This window comes from Hippichthys cyanospilos, chromosome 2, assembly GCF_059441005.1.
Source record: "Hippichthys cyanospilos isolate Australia breed blue-spotted pipefish chromosome 2, RoL_Hcya_1.0, whole genome shotgun sequence".
Lineage (NCBI taxonomy): Eukaryota > Metazoa > Chordata > Actinopteri > Syngnathiformes > Syngnathidae > Hippichthys > Hippichthys cyanospilos.
Genome location: NC_142370.1, coordinates 10,040,357 through 10,053,018, shown reverse-complemented (window position 1 = coordinate 10,053,018; position 12,662 = coordinate 10,040,357).

Sequence of the window (12,662 nt, the reverse complement as noted above, 5' to 3'; positions counted from 1 at the left end):
TGTCTTTTTCTGTCTTGTTTTTAAATGCTGTGTTGAATGTAATTATGATGATTTCACAACTCAATTGTTTTCCCAAAAAATTGTTAAGGCCTACGCAACTCCGTAGATGTTTTTTGTAACCACCCCCTCCGAAAACATTTTGTTGTTGTTGAGAACTAAACTGCAGTCTGTCATTTTTTACACCACATTTGAAACATACCGCAGTATATTAAATATATATTCTTACAAGTGTATATGAGAAATCACAATATAAAAAGAATTTTAACTTGCCATCATTTGAACTCACAAGCTTGCACAGAATGACTCAGAACATCTAAAAGTAAACTTCCACCAACAACCAACACAGTTTGTGAAGTCGGAAGGAGACTAATGTGCACAATGAGCGTGTAGCAATTCTGAAGTGAGATTGCAACCAAACAAATAGAAGTCCTCCTCAAAAGTGGTGTGCTGTGGCCCGAGCTACACAAAGCTATTTCATTTACTGAGTCAGGTCTGAGCAAAAACACTGGCAATTTTTCAGCATGTGCAAAATGGACCTCTTGTGAAGCATTAAAAGCAACTCACTGTAACGTCCAAACAGAGACGCTTCCCGCTGAGAGCCCCAGTGGCTGGTGTCAATGGCTGATAGAAACATTTTCAAAGTTAACTGTATGCATGCCCGTCCACTCATTTTCTCAATAGGATGTAATTTCGCTCTATGTATGTTTATGATCTCAGAGTGCATTATTAGTGTTTTACCATGCTAACTCAATTACAGCATGGCTGAGTGTGTGTGTGTGTTTTTTTTTTCTTTTTGAATTTATTCATGTTAATCCTCATGTGTCCATTAAGTGACCATTTGCATTAATGCTGAGAGTGCATTTTCCATTCCAGCAGTAGCCCACGACTTTTTTTTTAATTTTTTTTTATTGCCGTACACCCTGTGATATTTTTTTTCAGCTGGGTACCTCCTAACTACCTCCTAACTTAATTCCTAAATGTTTTTATTTGATTAAAAAGTGTTTAAGTATTACAAATAATGGCTTGAAATAGAGCGCTGTGTCAACCATGTCTGATTTAACTGTGGAACTACATTTGTAGTATTTCTATGTGAATTTCATTCAGGAACTTGAGAAGTTACAGCAGATTGTGTAACATCACTTGTTTTATTTGTGGTTTATTTGTAAGAAAATTGTGTCACTAATGATAAAGCACATCCATGTAAATCTTACCAGAATAAACACATACAGCGTTTTGCAAAGGAGCAAAAATGTTTAGCAGAAATGTGCGTCGTTTGTCAAATAATTAGTTCTCAATTTGAAAAGAAAACAATACTTTTCCTGATACAGCATTAAATAATGATTTGCTGATACCTGCAGAATCCCTATTAAAATCTCCTGTGCCCTTCGAAGTGCTTTCACTTACCCCATTTGAGAACCACACATTGCAGCTTTTCATGCATCTGCTTGATTTATACATGTTCTGTATAAATCAGAGCAAGCTGGTATTGAACTTGGGACGCTGAACTGTAAGGCGGACGTGCTAACCGCTCTTCCACCGTGCCGCCAATTACCTCTTCGGTTTAATACAAATCAAAAGTATTTGTGGTATCAGTTACTTGATTGGTTATCAGTATTGGTGAGAACTCAAGTACTTCAACTAGATTTCCTTTGTAAAAATAAGTGGTATTCAACATGCCTGATTTTGATTGCAATGCACTGGTTTATTTTTGCTTCATTTAACTGTGCCGGATACAAGTACAAGTAGCAGAAAGTGTGCTTATCGAAGTCAAACATGATTTTCCACTATATGGGCTGCCCCATGTTCATAAGTGCTGCAGTGGAGCACGGGCTTTTATTTATTTATATATTTAAGATAAATGCGGCAGTGGTCATTACCAGACTTGGCAAAGGTTATATTAAGGTGCGCCCACACACGTACGCAAACATTTGGAGAAAGAATCTACTCGGCTCTCCGCTTTGCCGCCGCTCAATTCATCACGGGAATGAATCTCTCAGACTCATTAGGAGGAAATTAACAAATCACCGCACATAGCTATCACACGAGACGGAACAATAAATCACTTCATGGGGAACAGACGCCATTTACGGTGGCTGATCCCATTGCACCTTCCTGGACTTGAGGCCGTATGAAATTTCAAGGGAGCCGAGCGAACCCGTGCCCCATTTGGAGCAAGCCCGAGGACTGTTGAGTGTGACAGTAATCCCACGAGTTTATCTGTCCTGGGAGCTCAGTGCTTCATGGTCCCCCTACGATCGCTGTGGACTCTAAATGGCCCAGTGGTCTCACAGGAGCCCCGTGGAAACCACGGGTCAGTGAAGCAGCATTTTCCCCGGGGTGCATCCAATGCGGGCACACTGGGTGCCTTTTTGGGCCAGCGCAGCTGATCTCATGAATGCAGAACGGGAAGCAAGGTGGAGAAATGTATGATTTATTTATTTTTTTTTAGATTATGTGACTTGCAAAATCAGCCGTGATTGGTTGTTGCCTGAGCCATGAGCAACCGCCAAGTCATTTTCAGGCATGTGAAAGCAAGTGACGAAATGGCTGCCTCAGAGATGGATACAAAACTGGTGGCTATTGCAGTTTAATTCATATTCCACAAAAGCAATATGGAATGCTGTGTTTAGATTAGTGGAATCACAGAACACATAAAGAAAGGTTTGGGGTTGACTTTCCCTTTAACATACATAACAATGACTGACCATATATTTCTTCATATCATTACCAAAGACCGGGAAGAATTCTGAGAAATGTCTACACTGGGATTCAAGGATACAGGTGGCCTGCAGGTTTTTATGGTGAAAAATATGTGCTCCCAACATTTTGTAAGTGGAAATGGACCAATAGCTGAAAATCCAGACCAGCAACTGCAACGTCTACGCATGCACATTTATCATCCATTATGTCAGCAGAAAACATGTTAGCCACTAGACAGCATGGATGTTGGGTTTAATATAGTTTTAATGTCAAGAATACAGTTCATTTTTTAAGACTTCTTTTTTTACTGCATTTTTTAATGCTGAAATCATTTGCAAATCGTCAAAAGAAGGTGTGCAGGGGCGAGCTAGAATTACTAATTAGCTATAACAAGACAATGGCCCAGGTCAAAGAAAATATCGTCTGAGTAGTAGCCCCAAAGTACACTTTAGTCTTCAAATGAAAATGGTGACACTGTGTTTAGTTTTTGTGAAAATGAGCAACACTTTGATTTGCTAGGTTTACCACAAAGCTGAAAGCTTTCGTACAATAAACCTTACCTTTCTTGTCAACCTTTTCTTATGGCAAACTGAAGCCTTGACATTTCAGCCAACTCTTAAGGAGAGGGTCAACTTATTTAGCCATTTGCAACAATAACATATTATTATCTTGTCTATAATCAATTTGATCCCTAGGTTTTTTTTCTTCATGTACACTGAATACTTTCAAAAAGACATTTTGCCGCTTGCTCTTGCTGTTGAGAAAAAACGAGCTTTGGAACAGCACATGATCAACAAGTGAGCCATGATTGGGCGTTAATGGAACCTTGGGCGCAGGTGATGTCTTTTGAAATATTTTAGTTATCAGCTTAATTATAGACAAAATATTAACTGTAAATATTTTGTGCATTACATAACACATATACTGGGTTTTGCTTTCTGAACATGTCCAAAAGTTTGAAGCGTGTACATATCAGCGTGACAGGTGACAAGTTTTTATGACGGCATTTTAGTAATCATTTACCAGCAGAGGTGGAAATTCCGTAAGGACTGAGATACAGCAAACTAGAGCTCAGGAAAAATGTGTAAAATGTCCTCCTTGTGGTGACAAAGTCACAGCGGAAAAAAATAACACAACAGAACGCCAAATTTACAGTTACAATTTTGTTCAGCGAAATTAAAATGACTGATGATGGCGCTGGCGAATTATGACTGACAGAGCGGCAAAAATTTGTAAACTTCCCGCTAAATATTAACGAGGAAACGTTAATTCGCCGTCAGCCGCATTGCCGCGGACGGTTCAAAATACAACGAAAAAATGATGGCGTCAAGACGGTCGGGTCCGCGAGCCCGTTCTCGAGTGACATCTCATGCTGAGTAACTGCAGCTGGGAGTAACAGTTGACTGCACCGTGTTTACACAGTTTGGAGGGTGCAACGACTGTGTATTGTAGTAGTTAATAGCAGGCTGACAGCGCTGAATGAAAGCAAGCGTTGTCAACACAGAGCATGGCACACCGCGCACTGCAAAGAGACATCTTATGGTCGCTCAGGGATTGAATCAAGCCCAGCTCATTTGCCGCAGATTACATTTTCTTGCTCGCTTTCGGGCACTTTCTCATCTTTCAAATACAGAGTGGCCATTCTTGATCCTTCCCACTCCTTTGAGGATACTTAAACCCTTGTGCGGTATTTTGACCATCTTTGGCTCAATTTCGTCAACATCATTGCGGTGTTTTAGCCAAGGGGTGGCAGACTCCTGGTAGTGTGATGACTAACATAGATGTTGTTGCCATCTGGGTGAAATTTTAGCTCCCTAATGTCTTCTTTCAATGCCTTGTCTTTTATGTGAAATGGCTTTGATGCAAAAATCAAAGGATTGGAAAAAATACCACAGACGGGTTAAATAATTAGTTAGCGCAATTTTGAATTGATTATCGGCCATCAGATGTATGAAAGAAAAAAAAGCCCTAACCCCAACCCTGTCAGAAGCTGGGATGATTCTGAAGCGAAGCAAAACGATCTGCCCAAATAGGTACGTTTATCACCTCTTTTTCATTTGGATTGATTGTAAATTGACGAAAAGCAAAGCGAGGCCATGTTAAATTTTGCTGGCGGAGTTCAGTTACCAAATGTGCAATGTGGAAGCTGCAAAATGCTTCCTTTGGCAGTCTCACTTAATGGTCTCCCACCTGACTACGTTTTGCCATCCAAGTGAACACAGCCTCCAGCTGTATAGGCTCACCTGGCACCTTTCCTTGAAACATTGCACCTGAATTAAGTTGTTGGCCTAACCTGAGTTGAACTTGATTTGCATAAAAGATGATGAATAGCCGGGATGCAGCGATGACTAATGAGTCTGTACACTCAAGAGAGAGCATGACTGAGATACTTCAAAACCTGACACAAACAAAAAGTCTGGCACAACAGAACAGCACATTTGGAGGGTTGTCGTGGCATAAATGCTAATTTAACTAGAAATAACGTTCCGCCTTCCTCGGCTGGAGCCCTAAGGCTACCAAGTGCCAAAATGTCTTTATTCTCAGCATTTTTTTCTGAGCAAAATCTCCAGTGCAATAGGACAGATTAAAGGGACACTTGATGGGGTTGAACACTGGAACATACTGTATAATTGGTTTGTATGTAAAAAAAAAATGATGCATAGACTAAAATTGTCCCTCAAAAATAACTCAGGCGATTGAAGCTTTTTTTGTGCTAGCTTTCAACACATTCTGGGACTTTCGAAGGTGATTCCAGGCAAGGTGATTCCAGACAATGTCATTAAAGGAAAGTAAATCGCACACCCTTTCCTACTCTTGTCATCTTCAACTTATAACAAATATAAAATGATCTGTACAATGTTTTGGATTATATTAACAGTAAAACTTCAATGTCCTATCTCCTATCAGGTAACAAAATCTGAAATATTGTGCCGATGCTTTTTGTACATGTGAATTTTAGTGGTAATTTTGGGGATACAAAATTGTATACAATAGCTCTTTGGCCTATATGCTACTTCCCGCAGCTAACTCGCTAGCACAGCTTACAAGCTTGTTTACAGCTAACAAGCTGTCACCCCCAGGTCATTTTCAAATGCTGATGCACGTATTGTTTTCTTACCAAGGAGATACGAGGGGTGGACAGCCACCACTAATCGGACCAAACGCTGACTTGTGTCCAGCGCCACATCAAGGGGCGGCATGCGCTCACTAAGTGGCTGTTGGAGTGAGATGACTTCTGGATACCAAGCTATGTGACAAGCCCCAGAGTTAATCTTTTTTAAAAAAAAAAAAACAATCCAACAAACAAATCCAACATGCTGGCACGGAACACTAGTGAGGTTAGATGTTTTTTTTGTTTTTTTTTAAATGAATAAATACGGCCCACCGCATCTCCTAGCCTGGGAACCAGAGTCATTGCTGTACCAGCAAATGTGTGAAGGCACAGTCACCATGAAGCGCGTTTCTGAGGCAGGAAAAACCTGAAAAGCAATGCGTGAAACCCAAGCACTATACAGTAGTGATGAAGGCGAAGTAAAGCCGATATGCCTCATCAACAAAGGAAAGCGGTGAATGACTTATGTCGTCTTTGCAGTCAAAATGTCATGATGTCATGTTTAATGTGGAATGAAACAAACTGTCCTTTCACCCGAGCGCCACTGATTATGAGGCGATCGGTACTTTGTTCGCGGACAGTTGGAGACTTTCCAGATCCGCTTTATTACTCTCAAGAAAGTGAATGTGCTTTGTCAGGCTTGCAGACAAGCAGCGGTGTGGCCCGCTTTAGATGCATCATTTTGGAATTAGTGCAGCAACTACGGTGACATAAGTCTAGCTAACACATATAGATTGAAATCTAATACTTGCATATGACAACCTGTGAACTGTTAAACTCCTATGCCATGAGGGGCCGACGCTGGCGAGTGTCAGCAAAGGTAGCCACTTTATTGATCTCATCAGGGTTTGTCTTAAACATTCACCAAAAGCATGCCGGACAGAATTTAGTGACCTTTGTTCAAAACTTTCTGCCGAGAAGAACAGTACATGCAAACGTCCGGCGAAAGTTTGCAACCTTGGACCAACTCTGATGGTATCACAAGAGCTGCTACCTTCCCTAACGCTTGTCAATTTTCACCCCTCGGCGGGTGAGGGCTTTTAGGCTTACAAAAGCCTCTCAGAAAGCTGGTTGAAAGCTGATGGTTTAAAGAAATCAAATCCGGTGTATTAGCACTATGATAGAACTGTAAAGTATGTGCAGCTAATGTCCTAATTTCTTTCTTTCATAAGTAGTGTGACAAGGACTGGCTAATCATTGTTATATTTGGAATGATTTGAGTTTAATTGGGCAAGAGTAGAGATGTCCATATTCCATTATGGGGTCTATACATCCCATTTCCTGACATTATTAGTGATTAATGTACAATCATTTTGAGTGGACAAATTTTGTCCAGTTCCTTCCGGAAGAGGGAAGTGTGCGTAGCCATACTACCTAACATTATTTTTGTACGTTGTTAGTCAATATCATATTCTAGGATACCCAAATCCATCAATTCAGATTGTTAAGTGAAAAATGGACCATGCTGGCTAGAGTGGCCTTTTAATGACTTTCATACGCATCAAAATTGTCCAACACGCAACGCTTCGGGGCACCTAAACGCTGCACTGTGTCTTCAAAGGACATTCGAATATCCAATAATAAAAATGCCTGCAGCTGTATAAGCTCATTTTATTTTTATGTATTGTTGGCTTCACCTTTAAATTGAACTTAATTTGCATGAAAGTCTGTGATTAGACTGCAGGTCTGTAACCTCTAGGAAAATTAATCAATGCACACCGATGCACAGACTATCACATAAGTGAGTGAATTCACCACTAATAACGGGAAAATGAAGATAACTGGAGTTTATAGCCAGAAGAACAGATAAAAGAGTCCTGACTCTTTTTATGCTGGAGCTGGTAGATAGAGCAATAAAACATCAAACGTAAGACCATTCTGACAGCCTCTCAAGGTCATCATTGACTGAATAATAGAACATTTCATTTTTTCCCTTTCCCTTGTTGCTACTAAGAACGTGGACTCAAATTTGACAAATTATGCAAGGTGCTCGGAAAGTCACTGTGCACTTATTGTATATTTTTATTAGCAAGCGTGCACGTCTCAATAGAGACTAGAGGAGCAATGGAAATGTATTGAAACAGGTTGCTATGTTCATTCCATTCGGATCCACTTGCAAAATGTAATAATCCCATACGAGATATGATTCATTTTGCCCTTACAAAGGGAATGATTCTCAGAGATACGAATTTAACAATGTTAGGCCCAAAAATTCACCTGCGCCACCAGCCCACAGAAAGAACTTACTGATTACACCCCCCCCACACACACACACGCACACACACAAACACACGCTTCCCAAAGTGTAACAAAATATCAAACACAGTCTGTACAGTATTACAGTATTGTATGTGCAATACCTGTTTGTAAATATTTACTCTACAACCATACATGCATTTTCCTGAATGTGAATAATTTTACTGTAGGTTTTAAAAATAAATGTCTTTTTCATAAGTGTATGCTTATACTGTACCGTGCATATTTTAAATGCATAAACATTTCTAATATGTGGCTTACTTGTTTGATTAAAAAATAATAATAAAAATACCATGACCTATTGCTTATGACTCTTTTTATGACATGGTATTTTGAAAAATGAGTAATTTCTAGGCTGGAGATAATTCAGAAGCTTTAAGAAATTAACTAAATTTCTGCTCCTACATGTTTGTTTGTTTTAAAGGGAACTGTAACTAAAACAAAAATAAAACAACGGCGTTATTAACTCTCTAAGAAAAAAAGTCATGCTACTAATGAAGCACCATGGCTAATATTGGTTTGTTTACAGTGCTAATGCTAGTTTAGCTAACTTAGCATTTCTACCGCTAAAGTTACATTCATAGTTGCAGAACTGTTTATTTGTTTTCATTTATCTTTTTGAACCTCAAGTACGCAGTTCCGTAATGACATGCCACTATGCATGGTCATGTTTGAGAAGCTAAAATCAAAACTTGCTATCACAGCAAACCTCCCCTCTAATAAGTCGGCAGGCGGCAGAAACAAATGGACGTTCAAATCTCTCGCGGCACCCCTGCTGTACAGATGAATCTTACAGCAAACAAGGCATCATGGAGTTCTCTACATGGCAGTGATGTAAGCCGTGTGAGTTTGCTGCCATAGAAACAACATTGAGGTAGCAATAACTTTCGCCGTCCCACAACATGGAGACCTTGAAAGTGCGTTCGCCACTCACCCCTGACCATTTTGGCACGCTCGCAACAAGAATCAGTAGGTTGGGGTTACAGTAGTTTGTTGTTGGTTTTTTTAAACTCGGCTTGAGCGTTTGAACATGAAGAGATTTAGACTGCAGCCTGAGGCACAAACACAGCGCTATTGCTAACAGGTCGCTCCATTCAGGCAGCTCTGTGTGTCAGATATGGTTAAATAGAGTTTTTGCTTGGATGTATTGCTACCTGGGAGATTGGCTGAAAAATCCTATTTCTAGAGACAAATGCCACACAAACAAGGCATTTACTTTTAAGACTGAAAACAGTCCAGTAAATCTGACACATATTTGACTTCATTACAAGTCCCTGCTAATATCCTACATAATATCACATTGTGCCGAAATACAGCTCTGTTATATCCAGTTTGAATACATTTCATTATTCCGCATGATGTTTCTACAGGACTTGCCCAAATTGATCATCAAAGATGTACGTCATCTTTGTAAGTCCTCTTTCATAGCGCCTAGCAGTAATTTACAGAAAGGCTTTAACATGTAATGCATGAATCAATATTCTTCCTAACATTGTGGTTATCGGTTATCAATACACTAATGGTTAGTGATTGCGCTAGCTGTGTGGTGGTAGATTCATCTTAGTATGAACATTCTTTTTACAGCTATTTAAGGGGAAATGATCATATACTGTGTTGTGTTGTATTTAAGGACTGTATTTTAATCTTTTAGTAAGTGTGGCATTAATAATGTCAAAGACAAGAAGAAGGAGCATGCAGACTTCAGATCCTTCAAAAAAAAAGCTTCCAATGTTACTGAAGTGCTGCTAAAGGCCATATCCCACTGATCTGCGAATGCTGAAGGTACGTAGCAAAAGATAAATTCACCAACGATATGGTTGTCATTAAAGCAAGTCTGAATATTGTTTACTTACATGGTCTCAAGTAAGAAACTCAACTTCATTGTGTGTATATATATATATATATATATATATATATATATATATATATATATATATATATATATATATATATATATATATATATATATATATATATGGTCAAGCATCTCGAGACAGTTATTTCGTGCAGTCTGCTCAGATCATCTTTATATAAAGTGGCCTACTATTTGTAACCAACACATCGATGACTAATTCTGAACCCTGACAAACACCAGGCAGTACGCAAAATTTGCTACATCCAGCAACATTCGCAAGTTGGTGGCAAGTTAGCGTCTGCTCAGCTGATGGGAATGGCTGATTTTTCAAGATCTTTACATCCCCCTCTCCAGACTCACTTGTGTTCAAAGTCATCATGATGACAGGGCGCTAACAATTAATTGGCAATCATGTTCACGTTGGCAAAGAGCGAAGCTATGGAGCTCAAGCCAAGAGGAAGATAAGAAGTGGAGCTGCCTTAAAAAGACAAACCTCTGGACCTTATTCTGAGTGGTGATGCGTCTTCATCGACCAGTCGGGGTGTGATGTGGTATTTTTTTGCCTCAGATAAGCCTGAAGAGGAATCAGCTGTGACGTGTAGTTGAAAGCTGTCAGGAGAAGCGAAGGGAATCACACTCTAACATTATGAGTCATGTTCATCCTGACATACTCTTTGCTGAATTTTAATTAGAGCCATGCTTAATTCCTACACATATATTACACCTTCCATGACCACATAAGTAATAGTATTGATTGACGCCTGGCAGATCTTTTCACATAATGTCAAAACTGATGTTGATATTGAATGTTAATTTCAAGCAACGTTTCTTAATCAAAATGGAACCGAGCACTCAGCACGGCACAAATAGATTTTTCTGCTCCACTTACATGGATCAATATTTTTCCTGCATTGTCTTGAGATGTGGGAATGAGCAAGCCGACGCTCCGCACATAATCACATCAAAATGACTGTTGCATGAAAAATGATATGTCTGCCATTTTCCTTCACGGGACCCCTACACAATAACTAGCACCCAATCCCGCGGCAGATATAAATCACCGTGCCACTCTGGCACAAAGACAGGAATGAAAGTCATGCGTTCCTTTTAAGTGAGGGCTTACAGTCGAACCTCAGGCACTCCAGTCCATAAATTGCAGCATCAATTATTAACCCAAATCTGTTTTAATGTGCCAAAAGAACCCCCTGCGGGCAAGCTAATGCAACGAGCAGGAAACGAGGAGAACAGATAGAATGAACCGGAGTCTTTTTATGTTATGGCGCCGGTGGAGAGAGCAGGAAAGTACCAAAGATAACGCCGTGCTAAAAGCCACTCGGGGTCATCGGGAGTGAAATTAGTCGTTGAAGAATAGAAAATTTACATTCACTTGAGAATGCAAATGCCTCTAGAGCAGGTTCTACAACCCACGGCTGAAGAGCTTTGCATGGTTCTTTCAAGCTTCTTCCGTGGCCCTCGTTGACTTTGAAAAATAATGAGTAAAAGTGCTTCAAATGAATTAAATTTGGCGAAGTTTTGTTGGCTTTATAAATTCATTTATAAATATGAAAATTAAGGTGAATTTGTAACAGTAAAAAAAACATTGTGGATGGTAGATAGCGGTACTATGGATGCACGGTAATTACTGGGGCTCTTGGAGATGCTTTTTGAGTATTAAATTATATGTTCAATACAGCCCCACTAGTTTAAACTCGGCATTCTGATTAATATCGCATTTGCGGAATATAAATGAGGGTGTCGCAGTGGGAGACATGTCACAGAAGGCACAACAGGACCGGCCCAGCACCAGCATCCTATCTTCCCTTTCCACACGCCTCAAGAAGGGTGCCAGAGTTCACACAGTGTCACAAAGTGATTTGAAAGTGCGAGCAACAAACTCTGAGAAAATAACAATGCAATCTCAGCATAGTAGAAGGATGTGTGTACGCCGTGATCACAAACTGAGACCAAGTCAACACAAAGCCTAGTCAGTCATCTCTTTGATCAACGTGTTGTGCCGATGTATACGTGTACAGAAGAATACTAAACATCCGACTAGCGAGGGGAAATCAGGCAAAGACTTTCCTATACCAACGGCGGAATCAAATCTTGACACATATAAGGCACAGATCCAACCAGATGGATTTGGAAAAAATGGAAAGAACATATTGTACATCAAATTGGGAAATATCCCTTTGGGTTAAGGACAAGTCTTATGACTCAGCCTAAGTCACCTAACTGTTTCATTACCTGTGTTCAGCCTCCATCGCGGGCATCCACTAATTGGTGTATATTTCCATAGAGCAAAACCCAGCCTAGAGCAAAATACACCGCCGCAGCATATCATTTTAGGAAGTCTTGAGAGTATTATCAGTGAACCCGAATGAGCTCCGATCTCTGTCATAATCTGTGCATGCTAAATGAACACACCAGTAAGTGAACTCCTCCAGATTGACAGAGGGTGTGGAAGGAGCCCATGCAAGGCCATAAACAGTGGCAGTGATAAATATCTGCTGTCACTTCCAACATGACTCACTTGTCTCTGCACACAAAGGAGAACTGAGCTCTGCGTGCACACAATCTTGCAAATTCTTCATCTGATTACACAAACCAGAGGCGCCCCAAAATAGGTTCCATTACAGGGAAGTGGGCTGAAGCAAGACGTAGCGCTCCATCCAATAGTGAATAATGAGTCGAAAAAGCGGGCACAAGAAACACAATCACTCTCACAATGAACAGCTT